This window comes from Cricetulus griseus (genome assembly GCF_003668045.3).
Source record: "Cricetulus griseus strain 17A/GY chromosome 1 unlocalized genomic scaffold, alternate assembly CriGri-PICRH-1.0 chr1_0, whole genome shotgun sequence".
Classification (NCBI taxonomy): domain Eukaryota; kingdom Metazoa; phylum Chordata; class Mammalia; order Rodentia; family Cricetidae; genus Cricetulus; species Cricetulus griseus.
Window position 1 is genome coordinate 235,186,617 of NW_023276806.1, and position 16,424 is coordinate 235,203,040.

Here is a 16,424-nt window from a genome sequence, read left to right on the forward strand (position 1 = left end):
GTTTATACACAGCAAAATTTCAAAAATATATTGTATATCTGTTAAAAACAACAGCAGAAACAAGACTTCAACACTGGGGTTGGAACTGGAAGTTTTATTTTATTTGGGGTAGAATGTATATTGCCTGAATATATAAGTTTAGGAGGAAAGCCAGTATACAGAGATGGGGATTATAACTATGATTTAATGAGCACAATTAATTTAGCTTACTGGAAAATATTTTCTGGGTATTTTAAGTTGAAATTTATGGTCGCAGGAATAGGCTCCAAGATGAACATGACCTTAATTAAATTGTGAAACACTGTGCACATTTATCTGTTTCTGTGTGCTTTTCAAGGAAGATCCTTAGTAGTTTGGTTTCGGTCTTTACATGTCTCAAAGTATTTGGAGTCAGTAAAGTTCACAAATCTTGCTATAGATCAGTAAAATATATGCTAATGATGATCATCCAAAAGATAGGCCTACATTAATATTTTATGAACATATTATATGCCAACATAAAGACCACATGCATCACATACCTTTCCAGTCTCATCTTGTCACTCCCTCCTCCGATCAAGGCTCTCAACACAAAAATCTTCACAGTTTATCCTCTGCAAAGCCACCCCATTCCCACAGTTTCTTACTAGTTGCTTCCTCCCCTTAACGAGTCTGTCCAAGAGCTTCCCACAGTCTAATACTTTGTGTCATTTAAATGTCAACTCAGATGCTGCCTCTTCCAGGCTCTCTGGACCATTCTAAAGTCACTGTCCACAGTATCATTCCACAGTGTTTTCTTCACAATACTCAATCACTTTGAACAGGCCAGACAGTGTTGGTTTTCTGAATGACATAATATTAATTTAGATACTGTTAAAAAAAAAAACAAATTAGTGAAGGACCCTTAGAAGTTAATGGGAAACCAGGAAAATTACTTAGTCCAACTAAAGCTGTTAAAATGGTTAAACTGATATATTCATTCCCTCTTTGTAAGTATCTTTGAAATTAAATGAATTGCTACATTTAAGCTACTTAGTACATTGGCATCCAATTGTTAAATCCTCTTATCATTACTATTGCCATTTCTGCAAAATTGGAGAAATCATTTAAGCTGTACAAAATACACATTCAACAAAATAAAAACAGAGATCCTCTAAACTATATCAGATTCCAGCTAAAATTATTTAAAGATACAGTTATCAGCTTTGTTACTTCTAGTTTAGATTCTTGAATGTGCATCCAAATGAAAACAACTAAGATCTGTACGCCTAATATGAGCATTTTAGTATTTGAGTGCTATTTTGAAATCCTTCTTTGAAAATAGTAAAAATTTTGAAACCCAACGATGCATTCTCTAGTCTTGTTTTGTCCAGAAACTCTATGTAAACAGAATACTACATGTCATTCACCTTAGTAGCCCAAACTCCCCAGTCCCTAATGATCTTTACATTAGTGATTATTGAGAGAGCTCATATTTCTCAAGTATGCATTTGTCCTCATAAAAAGAAACACTCTAATTTACTGGATAAATAAGACTGTGATTTTAAAAATGTGTTCCCAGAAGCCCATTTATTTTGGAGAATTTTGCTATTACCTGATACTAGCAAACAAGAAATAATTTCTATGTATTTATTTCTATCTTATGGTTACTTCAAAGTCAAATAATTTCTTATTCAAAATTTATCAGTTTCCCGTCTCCTATCTAAAAAGCATATGGTTGAAAACTGTTGTTCAAAAACTATTTACACATATCCTATTCAGTTACAGCTCACATATTTTTCTTTGGCTTATTACCAAAACAGCAAGCACAGAAAACTTTGAAAAGTCTCACATGAATAAACTATTTCATAGTTTTATAATGTAAGAAACAAAGAGACCCTAGAGACTGAGAGTCCATTCAGAAATGAGTAATTACTGCCCAGGAAGGAAGATGTGTCCATCACGCAGTGAATTAATGGAAGATGGGTAAAACTCCTAAGTTTCCTTCCTTCAGACCTCTAACCTCTAATTCCTGAGACCTCACTCCACTTCAGGTTCATTTCCACCACAATGAGACACACTTCTTAGTCAGAAAGGTACAATCACACCTCTCTTAGGTTGTCAACTTTTTTTTTTTAGAGAAAGATTGCCTTAGGACAGGAGGGCATGATGAAGCAGAAAATGTTTTCAACTGGAGATAAATTCTCCAGGGTCATTCCCTTCGATCTTTGTTCTCACAATAATTCTTTGTCGTAAGATGTCTGGATAGATGAGTGCTGGTGAAGCAGTTGTCTCTCCTTTACATTTTCTCTCCTTTCCACCATGAACTATTTTATCTTCTTTACATAAGAATCTCACAGTTATGAAAGGCCTAAATAAAGCATCCAGTTAGAGAGAGTGTCCTTACCAAAAAGTTAACATTAAAAATTGAGAGAATTACTTGACACAGAAGCTTTTCTCCTTAAATAGTAAGAAAATTAAAACAAGAAGCTCCCTCCCTTTTAGTGTGAATTATATAGTCAATTCTCTTTTATATAACTCACTCAGGCATTCTCTAGTGTTTGCTTCTTTCTTTTTTTTTTTCTGTGAACAATCTCTTTCAGTGTATCTATAGAAGGATTTGAAATGGCTGCAAGAGAGACACTAAAATATATCATTGCCTTTGTGTGAATCTTACATTTTTACCCTCCTAAGTATTTAGACCATCTTTCCTACAAGGAATTGTAATCTTAGTTGGTTCACTCTAGAGCCAATACAAGATTCCAAGCATTTCTGAAATAGCTGGTATAATTTATTGTCATCGAAGAGCAGTTAGATTTAAACCTTCATGGACCCGATGCCACAAAACAGCTCTTCAGAGTTCAAAGGGGTAGGCCTACACATGAGAGTAAGTTATCGCTAATGGTGCCACTATAACCCTGGCTGTGCCCTGGCTGCTCCTAGAGTTTCAAAAATCATGAGCAACCCCAAACCCTTCCAATACCGATTGTGCATATTTTATTGCATAAATCACAGGTGTCAGAGCAAAATGCCTTCAATGAATTGCTTCCTACCACTAACACAAAGATTATTTTCCAACCCTCCTCAAAAAAAAAAAAAAACCCACAATCATGTTTCCTCAAGAATACAAACTCCTCCTGACAAATTCTCCAGTGCCAAATGTGGTTTCCATTTGCTCTTTTTGGATTTATATGACTGTGCCAAAGTTCAGGTGTGCCAGCTCTCTGTAATAAGCTGTTTGGATGAAAGCTTGGCCAGCTCAAAGGACCCTGATGTATTTTATTGCTGCCTTTTAAGATTATTGTTCAGAAATACCAAGTCTAATTTTGAAATCAATTAGCCATTCGGTCTGATGAGGTGTTGGTCCAGCTCAGGTTCACACCCGCTGTCCACAGATTATTGTTCACTTGAGTCAGGTCCTGAGTGTCGCGCTGTTCCGCAGCATCTGGTGGACATATGTTTGATGTTCTCCCAGAGTGGGCTGATGCTTTAAAAGGCAAACCCTCATGAAGAACGCTTTGTGCATTGGCTGCTGATAGCTGGGAAAACAAATCTTTCTTTCTTTCTCGTTCTGATTTTCCTTTTTTAATGTTAATAATTGCAGAGAAAGAGAGAGGCAGGAGAAGGTGGAACATTGTGATGGGCTTTTACATTTTTTTTCCTGTGGTCTGTGTCTTCAAAATAAAGGGGACATTGTGCAACTGTTATGAGAAAAGAATCAAATTATCTGTTACCTACTACCACCAGAGAAGTGCTCTCCTTCCCAGGATCCTCTCCACAGCCTGGATGGAGGGGTAATACCTTCTCTGGAATGCCACTTCCAAGGAGGACTATCTTTCTCTCACAGTCAATCAGCACTTGGGAAGGTGCAAATTCTGCCTGGCAGGGGCCATGCTTCTGGGAACAGTGCCAGAGGCCTTAAGCACCACCCATGCTGTTCAAAAGAAGTGGCAGATAGTAAAAAAAAAAAATAGAAAGCTGAATGACCCCTTTCTCGGGTTTCCCCCTCACTGGCTGCCTAATGTTTTGGTAGGAGAGAGAGGTTTGACTTGTGCTTTCACACAACCCTGACTCTTCGCATGGGTGGATTGCATGGTCTGAGGTGGAGCTCAACAGTAGTAACAGAGCACACACTCACTGGTGAGGTTCTCTCTGAGTTCCTTTTTTATAGAAAAAAAAAGCCATTCTCTATTCCTATCTCACCTCTGCAACAACACTATACATCAATGCAAAATGCATCAGTTTAGGGCTTGTCTTGTCCAAGGGACAGTAAGTCTTCAACAGATCAGTAAACAAATTTGATGCAGAATGGATGCTTCTGCCAATCCTTTCTCCCTTCAGAGAAGCTGTTAGTGATGCTGAAAACCTAGAGGGATTGACAGTGTGCTCATTGAATTTATTCATTTTCCTATAGTGAAAATTAGTTTTAATCCATGCATTCAACCAACACATATTTATTAAGAGGTGTTGACCAGGCACCAGAAAAGTAATGGAGAGTGATACAGTCCTGCAGCCTCCTAACTTCAAGAAGCTTAGATTCTAGAGGCAAGGGGGAAAGTTAAAGAAGTTAATGGTAACCAAATTCCATCCTACAAACAAGGACATCTGGGAAATGAAGTACTAGATTCATGTTTAAATTGCTATATAGTTCTTAAACAATTTCATAGGACAGTATGGTGGTATACACCTGTCATCTCAGCTCTTGGGAAGAGAGGCAAGAGGATCATGATTTAGAGGCCAGTGTCAGCTACAATAATGAAATCTATCTGAAAACAATTATCACAATAAAAGTCTAGTAATACCTGAATGTTCACAATAGGAAAAAATTAAATATTCTAGGAGTATGAACTCCTAAACAGTTCCTTCCTTACTTTAAACAGATATTTTAAGAGCTCAGCCCCACTTACTCAACAACATTTAATATTTAGTCTTTATCTTCATATATAATTTTCCCATTTAATCTCTATCTTCAGTTTTCACTAAGTAGCTATGTAATATGAAAACACCAAGAACCTAAGTAAAGGAACATGCATTTGATCACAGAGCTCGTGAATGAGAGCTGAGATTTAATACATGGAGTTTGACTCCAAGGTTCCCACTATTTCCAACACTTCTTGTTGTTTGTTGGGAGCCACACTCTTCATAATAAGTGATCAAAAACTTATTGCATTACCACCAGTTGTGATAAATTAGGTGCCTCACGAATCTGTAGCCATGAACTTGCCCCTAAGCAATGCCAACTCTCTCTCCATGTGAATCTAAGTTTAAATGATGAAGAGGCTGATAGGTCTCTACTTTTCAGAACTAAGGCAACTGTGCAAAAGAATGGTATGGAATGAGTTTCCTACACACAGATGAGAAAACAGCCTTCGAGTAAACTCTGAGACTTTGTTTACCTTCCCTAAAAATGTAGAAAATTCGGCTGAGAAGAAAGTTCCAGAACCAAAGGAGTTAGCAAAGTTGAAGCTGCTTTTGTTAAAAACAAAAACAAACAAAAAAAAAAAAACCAAAAACAAACACAAACCCAAACAAACAAAAAACCACATTGTTTCTCTGAAGGCTTTGGTGGCTTTCTGGGGAGTTTTCTCTCAACTTTCCAACAGAAATTGACAAAAGATAATGATTCCAAGGGGAAAAAGTTCTTATGTAGATCCATAGAATGTGATATTTGGTCCTATTACTCAAGATCTCTTCATCAAAGAAATGTACTTGGAGGTTGATGTTGTAATAATAAAGCATGCCTTGCTTAATCTTTCTGAAAACAAAGATGACCAACTTGTACCAGAGCACCAAGGTGGGATTAAAGTTGTAACTACCACCATAAGTTACTGCCATTACAAATTATTGCCTTTGTAAGTTTCTGGCCGAGTAGCAGACTATCACAACAGATGACAAAATTAAAGTCCTTATTCTTGCCAGCATGAAAATAACCCATTTTTTACAGACAAAAGATGGTGAGAAGTACAGAATAGAGGTAGGGTTCCGTTTATTTATTTTTAGCTTTTTAATATCTCTAATTCCGTGAGATCTAACCATAGTGATTCTTCCAAACTTTGAGAATTTAGCTCCATAACTGCCTAGCTAAATACGAAAATTTATTAGAAATATTCATTATTCAATATTTTGAACCTCTGAATTAAGGTGTGAGAAGATTCTTGATACATTTTAAATAGACCACTGATGCTAATATTTCCCTTAAATAGAAACAAGTACACTTTGGGTCATCCATCAAAGGAATGTATTTTACAGATTCTAGCATGTGAAGGAGTCCTGTGGTAAAGATGAATAAGATTCAATAGTGTTCCATTATGCTACTTGTTTTTAATAACATAGTTTTTCCAGCTAAATGCAGCTGTAGAGTTTTTCTTGTTCTTTCTGTTTCCCTTTATTATATTCATCAGTATAATAAGTTATGTACCTTGTTTGTATCATCAACAAAAATTTAGACATTGACTAATATAAATGAGAGTTCACTAAACAACAAAAGCTACTGCAACCACCATGGATAAACAAATATATATTGGTTCTAAACTAAGAATGGCATTAACCATGATCCAGATTTATAGTAATTATGTATTAGTGTACTAATAGGTAGAAATCTATTTAGAATTTTCTAGTATATGTATACTCAAAGTTCAAATAGTTTTTAAGACAAGAAAATTATACAATAGCTTCCTTGCTTTTCATGTCAACTTCTTAATTTTATTTGTTTGGTTTTATCCCACTAATTAATGGTTTATATGAGCATTTTGCCATCAATACCTATAACATGGAAATACAGTTAGATATACCTACTATGATAATATTATTAAGTACAAAATATCTGTAATTCCATTGACTAAATTTATAAATCATTCATGAATATTTGTTAATTTTCAAGAAAGTATCAGATTAATAGAATTGTGTCTCCTGTTTCAGTAAGACAATGAAAATTCCTTATATGTACATAATAATCTGAATTGTGTGTAATATTGGTATGTTTGTTTTTTATTTATTGTGGTTCCTAATAAGTTGAAATAATATCTACTGATCTGGCATGTATGACCTAATGGCTTCCTAACTTTTAGTTTTCTTTTAATGTTCTTTTTATTTTCATTTTTGATTCAAATGTTTCTACTTTTTTGTTGGGAAAGCATTCTACATTTGTCTTCTTACTCTTCCTCAATTTCTGCTCAAGTTCTTCTGCAATTTCAGAATAGATAGTAGTCTCCTGTAGCTTCTTCTTGGTCTGTAATTATTTATTTTTACTCTCTTAAATATTAGTATTATTAAGGCATCTAATGCCTCAATAATATTGAGGCCACTTCCTGTAGGCCAGATGTGGCCAAGAAAAGGAATTACTATAGCACAACACAAAATTGTAAACTCACTTAAATCATGAAAATCTTTTTAAAGATTTTTTTATTAATTTTGTGAATGAGTGCTCTATCTGCATGTACAATTTTATGCCAGAAAAGGGCATCGGGTCCCACTGTAGACAGTTGGGAGCCACCGTGTGGTTGCTGGGAATTGAACTCAGGACCTCTGGAAGAGCAGCCAGTACTCTTAACTGCTGAGTAATCTCTCCTCTTTATGGATGGTTTTTATTTATTTTTATTTTTTTTTATTTTTTGGTTATTCGAGACAGGGTTTCACTGTGTAGCTTTGGAGCCTATCCTGGCAATCACTCTGGAGACCAGGCTGGCCTCGAACTCACAGAGATCCACCTGCTTCTGCCTCCCGAGTGCTGGGATTAAAGGCTTGCGCCACCAACACCCGGTCTATGGATGGTTTTTAAAAGGATTTATTTATTTATTTATTTATTTATTTATTTATTTATTTATTTATATTACATATCTATGGGGCCATTGTGCATGTGAATGCAGTACCCACAGAGGCCAGAAGAGGGTGTTGGTTTCCACAAAGCTGTATGCAATGTGAACTACCAGTTGTGGGTGGGCACTGGGAACCAAACTTGGGTCCTTTGTGCTATTATCCTAATTGTTTACAACTTTGTGCCATTAACCACTGAGCCATCTCTCCAGAACCCTCACACCTAGCCTCCTTTTTATTTTTTAATTTAGCAAATTTTAGTGATTTAATTATGAGGTTCTCTAACATGAATTTTGTAGATGACAATGTCATGCCACAATCACAAAAGATCAGATACACTTGGACCCAAAGAACATAAATCCTCGATATTCCTTGATATAAAGTAAGATTTTGACTCTGTTCTCTTCCTTCCCAAATTAAACATGGTATTAATTTTTTGAACTGCTTTTAAATCATTATATACAATATTCTTATTCTATAATGTTTGGAGATACTGCTTTATTTTATACTGTACTTTATCAGCTATGATAACTTTATGACATGTTTTTGTATCATACTGAAAATTTTCACTCTAAAGTTTTGATTTTGGACTTGCATTTACAAAACAGTTACTTAACAATACTTTTGTGTACATATGACCCTAATACAGTCTCCATAGATACATGTGGGAGAATTTGAAAGAATTGAAAAAAAATTACATTTGAGCTCTTAAATCCTACACCTTTTTGGCTTCTTTGTTCAGTTGATTGTGAAGAGCTTAAAATTAAAAGATTTTGATTTTTTTCATCATATATACTATCTTCATTTTAAAACAATTGTCATATTCTCTGGCTCCATAGATTCTGAATCAGTGTAAATGGAACAGAATCCATGCGAGATGAAGATCTGAAAGGAGAGTGTGATGCTTTGCTCCCCTTCCCCACCTATTGTTTATACATCCAGACCAATTTTTACTTCTGAATAAGGACAAAGTTCAGTTGGTCCCCTGGTCTAGCTTGTCTGTATAGAAAAGATGCATGCAAACAGGCATCTGAAGTTACAAATGGAAAGGGGGATCCATATTCCTGGTTTGTTTATATCTGTAGATTTCTTCCAAGCTTAAGAGGTTGCATAAAGCATGAATAGAGCCCCCTTTCTGAACAAACTTATGTGTAAATACAGTTTATTTCACTTGAAGCCTGCCTCCATGACGGATGGAAATTATAGTAAAACTTCCACCTGGGCTGTCAGCTACGGGAAACTTTCTTATTTATTTTTATTTGTCACAGCAGGTTAAGCTCACAAAGTCCAGGTGTTACACGGCTTTAAATCTGGGCACAGGCCTAAGAATAGTCTGTTGAAGGTAGTTTATTTAGGATCCCTAAACATGAAGGGACTTAACAAAATGGGTTTTGTCCAGCTCTGTGAGTCAGGGTATAAAGTTAATGTACAATGATCACATATAAGGGGGCACAACAATAATATCAATAGAACAAAACGCTGTTGCACATTCTGCTGTAGTTCTCCATTCTTGTTGAAGGAAGAGAACAAAGACAGAGAAGTAGTCTTGTTTTGCTGGGCACCTAATTGTTGACAACATAAATCCAACCCTTGGGCCTTCTCCCTAAACTTGTAGGAGTCTGAGTACTATTGCCAGAAAGCAGTGCTCTTTCCTCCCTTCTTTAAACATGAAATTTTATAGATGTTAACCTTTCATTAATTTACTTTTATTCCAATTTAGTTTTAGCCTCCATTCCCAAAGCTCTGATAAATGCATTAACTTAGAAAACACATTGTCTTTAAATTGCTTTGTTTTGTTTAGCTCTGCTTTGTTTTCTAATTATTTTCCCCCAGCTAGCATGGTAATCCTTTGATTAACATGATCATTCACTCTCCACTATCTAAAATTATATAATTTATTTAATTAGCCTGCCATATTGGGTATTGACTGTATTCTCTGTTTCCTTCCTAAAGCAGCCAAAAACAAAATTATCTTTTTCTTTCATTTGCCTCCCTATCTAGCAGATCTCAGTATCAATCATCCCAATGTTTTGACTTTGTGAGTATACAACTAATTTAAGTCCAATTAATGTGCATGTAATTAAAGTTGATTTTTGTATGTTATTCTAATTTTCATCACACTGGGCTTATGTTTCAATACCTTGATATTTCATAAGCTGTCAGCTTGTGAGACATTCCAGTTTTAAGGGACTTTAGTTGATTCTTGTAGGATGTATGTAAGTACATGTATCAAGTTGACCCATCTGGACAGCACAAAATTCTCAGACAAGCATGTTTGAACTGAGCCACTCACACGATGTGCTGTAATAGTTTATTCTGTCCTGTTTTACATTTGTATTTGACATTTGCTTTCTACTTCCTGCACATCAATGGAATGGAAGGATCGATTTTCCAAACTACCTCTTAGACTAAGTCTATATGTAACAATCCATTATAATACCCAGGCAAAATTGTGAGAGTTTAAAGAAGAGAGATAGAATTATACCTTGAGGCAATTAAATGACCATTATGCATTTATTTTTAATTTCTTGGTATTTAATACTGTATAATACCTAATAGCACTTTATTTCAATTGGTATTGAGGGACAGCTTCTTATAAAATTCCTCTGTAAAGAAACACTGACATCCAACACCTACATTTGCTTTGCAGGCAGTTTTCATCCTGAACACAGAAAAACGTTTGACAGGAAAAGTAAGTAGTTATTCAACATCTCTGTAAATGATAAAGAGGTAAAAACATTGAGACAATAAAAATTTTATCAAATTATTTGCTACTATGAAAATTTTGTACTTGACTGCCTGATTACTTCTTTGAAAATTATACTTTATTTTTCACTTACCACATTCACTAGATAATAAGGCAGTATTTAACATAAGTCATCCAAAGAGAATGGATGACTAATACCTTGTATTCCAGGAAATACTTTATATTATCATGTGTACCTCCTTTTCCCATTTTTGTTTTAATAATTACTAAGCTATATAGTGGGAAGTTAGGATTATGGATATCTCTTTTCTTTTGCCACTGGTATTTATTATCTGTGTGGTCTTGGTCTTGAGTATATTGCTTACTTTTTTATCTGTTAAGTAACAATAATATATATCTTTCCTATATCATTTGATTATATAATATGTACTATAATGAAAACAATCTATGCATGAAGACACAATGTAAGATAAAGATCACTGGAATTTCAGTTAATTTTGTTGTTGCTTTTCTCGGTGTCTTTTCTTTTCTTTCCAATCCTGTAACTGAACCATGGGGTATTTCAACTATTTTCTTACTATCATATATCTAATTTCATGTTCAAATCCCTTAGGGGTTTGAGACTTTTGAAAAGAAAATTGAACTGTTTGAAACTATTTAGTTTTGAAAACATTGAGAATACTTTATGTTACATCTCCAAGAGAGAAAATGCAACTACTATGAGTATTTCATAAAAACCATAGTTAAAATTAATGTTCAGGACCTTTTCTCTCCACTTCCAGTCTTTACCTTGCTCATACCCCCAATGAGTCTATGGGCATAGCAGAAAGTCTCACTGCCCTCTTACTCTGGCAAATCATCTATCGTTTCCTTGGCTGGGTAAATTGGCAAATGCCTACAATCAATTGGAGCTAAAGCAGTTGCTCTCTTTGAAGCCCCATGTATTTGTTTCTGACCAAATTAGTGAGTTCCCAGGTAATTTATGATTTCTCATTTACTTGATGATTGGACATCAGTTCATTTTAAAGAAGATAAGAGAATTTGGGTTTCAGAGAAATTAAAACTAGACCAGGGAAGGACACCAAGATCAACTATTTCAAAATTATGGGGACAGATTTTCCTTAAATCTTATCCTACTCAAGAAAGAGAAAAACAGATTTTAAAAATAACATGTATTCTCGCATAATTTTTATTTTAATATTATGCTTATAGGGATTAAGAACCAAGTTTATGTAAATTTTAAAGTCTCGACTAAACTCTTGGCTGTGTGGAGTTGATAGCTTAAAATGTGAAAACCTCCTTGTGTTTATAGCTGGAACACTGCCTGCTTAGGGATTAAGCTCTGAAGGTTGTACTGATGTCACTGGATTGAGGTTAGGAAGAAAACCTTTGGCAAGACTAAGACCAGTGCCAAAATCATGACTCCAAAATTTATAGTTGAACTCTAGACTGCCTTAAAATTCATGGCTCTCAAATTTATGATTGAACTCGTGACTTTGCAGGCTACAGATTTAAGTGCACACAATAATAAATAAAAAAATGTTTTGTGAATGCATCACCATACAGTTACCATTTCAAAATGTTGATCTGGAAATAGGCAATGCAGTTACAATATATCTTGATTGTGTGGAGGTGGCATGGGAGTGGGGTGCTGTATCATTTTAGAAAGCATTTAAAATGTTAACTTTAATAAAATATTAATACCTTACAAATATTTAATACAAATATTAAGAAAAGACTAATTTTATGTTCTAATCCATATGATTTTTTTTTGTCAAAATTTAGTTTCCTTCCCTGGGTCTTTTTGTCTAAACTCCCAAGGGATGATGATAATATTGCTTCTTTTGGGAAAATAATTCCAAAACCAAAAATCAGCTCTTCCTTGTACCTTACCCATTGATTTTGTTTTCTTGGTTATTTTTACCTTAAATTTCAAGTCAAGTGTTGGGATAAAGCCAAATTTCTGAATGAAAAGACAGGCCACACAGATGTTTTATTTGTAGAACAATGTATGGCTCTAGACTGGTCTTCCAGGCCCTTCATTGTTGGGTCCAGCTTACATTTTCTTGGTTTCTGTGTTCCCCTCATAATAAAATCTTGCTTCCAGCAACTCTGGAAATTTTCTTCCTATATCTTCCACTCCTCATTCTCATTCACTCAGTGAAGGGAATGACTTTCTCCTTAGTTTTCTGACCTACTTTATAAACTTCCCAAGGCATTTTTACTTACTTTTTCTTTTGATGTCTATGTATTTATTCTAGACTTCTTCAAAAGAGCATAGGCCACCATGCCTTTTGCAAGCTTGGACTCCCTTCTATGCCTAGTATATAAAGAATATTTGTAGCTTGGTCTATTTGTGGGACTCCTGGTAGTGGGACCAGGATCTATCCCTGGTGTGTAAACTGGCTTTTTGAAGCCCATTCCCTATGGTGGAATGAATTGTTCAGCCTTGATGCGTGGGACAAGATCTTGATCTTTAAATGATAATACTTATTTTTAAATGTCTCATTTAACAAAAGATTGACAAAAAATAGTTAATAATTTGAGTGCTTTACCTATTTATTCCTTTTGGAGTAAATAATTTCAGGTCTTATAGATTCCTTTAGTGTACCTTTAAAATACTATGAGGCAACCTACCACCTGTACTTCAGTTATATAATGTAAACTAATTCTACTTTGGCAGATAGGAAATTGAAATGTCAGTGGGAAGAGAAATTAAATGTTTTAGCTCAGTAAAATTAAAGAGAATTATTATTTTATTATGTCTGTAATCACTTCAGATTAGTACCTTATTATATGTGGATTACTATACTAAAGAACCAAAAACTGAGTGTCGAATAAACAACCTGAAATTCATTTCTCAAATAAAGAAAAATTATATTTAGTTCTGGAAGATGCTTAATTGAAATTAAGGTACAAAGTGGTTCCATGTGTGGTGAGGGACCACACCCTATCTTCACAAGATGAAAAGGGTAAGGGATCCATTTGATAAAGGTACTAATACCATTGTGAGAACTGTCCACATCAATTTAGTAGACACCCAGAGGCCTCACATTCTAAGATCATCACTTTTGGGACTTAAGATTTCAAAACATGTAATTAGGAAAACCATAAAAACTAAGCAAAGCAATCAATACAAAACATATTTTTTCTGTTTTTTAATTTAAATTAGAACAGGCTTGTTTTACATGTCAATCCCAGTTCCCTCTCCCTCTCCTCCACCCCTGCCCCCCACTAATCTCTACACCATCCCCTTTCTGCTTCCCAGGGAAGGTGAGGCCTTCCATGGGGATCTTCAAAGTCTGTCATATCATTTGGAGCAGGGCCTAGCCCCTCTCCCGTGTGTCTTCGCTCAGGGAGTATCCCTCTATGTGGAATGGGCTCCCAAAGTCTATTCTTATGCTAGGGATAAGTACCGAACTACTACAAGAGGCTCCATAGATTTCTGTGGCCTCCTCACTGACACCATATTCATGGGGTCTGGATCAGTCCTATGCTGGTTTCCCAGCTATCAGTCTGGGGTCCATGAGCTCCCCCTTGTTCAGGTCAGCTGTTTCTGTGGGTTTCACCAGCCTAGTCTTGACCCCTTTGCTTATCACTCATTCTTCTCTGCAACTGGATTCCAGTTCATTTCAGTGAATAGTGTGGGTGTCTGCTTCTACTTCCATCAGCTGCTGGATGAAGGCTATAGGATGGCATATAAGTTAGTCATCAATCTCATTATCAGGAGAGGGCATTTAAGGTAGCCTCTCCTCTGTTGCTTAGATTGTTAGTTGCTGTCATCTTTGTAGATCTCCAGACATTTCCCTAGTACCTGATTTCTCTGTAAACCTAAAATGTCTCCCTCTATTATGGTATCTCCTTTCTTGTTTTCTTCTATTCTTCCCCCGACTCACACTTTCTGTTTCCCCATGTCCTCCTCTCCTGTCCTCTTCTCCCCTTCTCATTCTCCTAGCTCCCTCCCTCCTCCTCCCATGCTCCCAATTTGCTCAGGAGATCTTGTCCCTTTCCCCTTTTCCAGGGGACCATGTATGTCTCTTTTAGGGCCTTCCTTGTTTATTAGCTTCTCTGGCAGTGTGGATTGTAGGCTGGTAATTTTACTGTATGTCTAAAATCCACATATGAGTGAATACATACCATGTCTGTCTTTTTGTTACTTCGCTGAGAATATTTTTTTCTAGTTCCATCCATTTTCCTGTAAATTTCAAGATTCTTTTGTTTTATTTTTTCTGCTGAATAGTACTCCATTGGGTAGATGTACCACATTTTCTCTATCCATTCTTCAGTTGAGAGGCATCTAGGTTGCTTCCAGGTTCTGGCTAATACAAATAGAGCTGCTATGAACATCGTTGAACAGATGTTCTTGTTGTATGAATGTGCTTCTTTCGGGTATATGCCTAGGAATGGAATTGCTGGATCTTGTGGTAGACTGATTCTCATTTTCCTGAGGAGTCCCCATACTGATTTCCAAAGTGCCTGTACAAGTTGGCACTCTCACCAGCAGTGGAGGAGTGTTCCCCTTTCTCCACATCCTCTCCAACATGAACTGTCATTGGTGTTTTTGATTTTGGCCATTCTGACAGGAGTAAGATGGTACCTCAGAGTTGTTTTGGTTTTCATTTCCCTGATGGATAACAATGTTGAACACTTTCTTATGTGGCTTTCAGCCATTTTAGATTCCTCTAATGAGAATTGTCTATTAGTTCTGGACTCCACTTTTTAATTGGATTGTTTGGTGTTTTGGAAAGTAGCTTCTTGAGTTCTTTGTATATTTTGGAGATCAGCCCTCTGTCAGATGTGGGGTTGGTGAATATCTTTTCCCATTCTGTGGGCTGCTGTTTTGTCTTGCTGACTGTGTCCTTTGCCTTACAGAAGCTTCTCAGTTTCAGGAGGTCCAATTTATTAATTGTTGATCTAAATGTCTGTGCTACTGGTGTAGTGTTCAGGAAGTGGTCTCCTGTACCAATTAATTCAAGGGTATTTTCCACTTTGTCTTCTAATAGGTTCAGTGTGGCTGGATTTATGTTGAGGTCTTTGATCCATTTGCACTTAAGTTTTGTGCATGGTGATAGACATGGATCTATCTGCAGTCTTCTACTCATATCTGGAAAGTAACACTACAGGTTCATACAGACATTTAATAAGAATATATAATATTAAGAATTAAGGGTTTGTTTATAACAGAAAATGGCTGGATATTACTCAAATATCTAACATAAACAAGTTGTCACAATAATTCTTGTTCCAGGAGACAGCAAATAGGACTGACAAAGACACTTGATACTTAAATGCAAAGATCTCCAATAATATTGTATGTTAAATGAGAAATGCAGCAGTACATTATTAATAGTAAACTACATATAATAAGAAAAGAAAGGACAGCATATATTCAAATTTGCTTTCATATTAATATTAAAGAATATATGCAAGATGTGTTTTAAAAATGCTGCCAATCTGTAAGAAGGGGGTAGAGCTAGATATGGGAACTCTCTTTCAGCCTACCCTTCCGTTAGTTCGATTTTTGAGCTACACAAATGTATGACTTGAAAAATAAAATTTCATACACATATGCCTACATATATGTTTTCATGAGTCATTTTTCTTTTCTTTCATTTCACCTTATTTTTGTTGCAATGATTCCTGGTAGTGTAAAGTTGGACTTGAATTCACCTTGTAACTCAGGCTGGTCTTGACCTCAAATTCCTGCCTCTCTCTCCTGAGCACTAGGATTACAAAAAGGGCTGTGGCAAATGTTCCTCTGGATGAAGCGACCACAGACATCTTTAAGCAGAACAGCTGTAAAGGTTTGCAAGGGACCAGTGTGAGACTGAGTCGGCTACCATTCCTTCATGGTGGGAAAGGGAATATCATGAGAGTTTCACAAGATCCTCTTGAAGCCTTTGTCAGACCTTTACATGGCCCCTCCCCTCCCTGACATTCTAATTGC